Here is a 438-nt window from a genome sequence, read left to right as displayed (position 1 = left end):
ATACAAGACCGGGGCCGGCTGCATAAACTCTTTAGACTAGTCCTCTCATTTAGTGAGTCCTCTCATTTAGACTAGTCATCTCATTTAGTTAGTCCTCTCATTTAGACTAGTCATCTCATTTAGTGAGTCCTCTCATTTAGACTAGTCATCTCATTTAGTTAGTCATCTCATTTAGTTAGTCCTCTCATTTAGTTAGTCATCTCATTTAGACTAGTCATCTCATTTAGTTAGTCCTCATTTAGACTAGTCATCTCATTTAGACTAGTCATCTCATTTAGACTAGTCATCTCATTTAGACTAGTCATCTCATTTAGTTAGTCATCTCATTTAGACTAGTCATCTCATTTAGTTAGTCCTCTCATTTAGACTAGTCATCTCATTTAGACTAGTCATCTCATTTAGTTAGTCCTCTCATTTAGTTAGTCCACTCATTTAGAC

The sequence above is a fragment of the Barbus barbus genome, assembly GCF_936440315.1.
Source record: "Barbus barbus genome assembly, chromosome: 18".
NCBI classification, from domain to species: Eukaryota; Metazoa; Chordata; class Actinopteri; order Cypriniformes; family Cyprinidae; genus Barbus; species Barbus barbus.
This window is presented reverse-complemented; position numbering follows the sequence as displayed.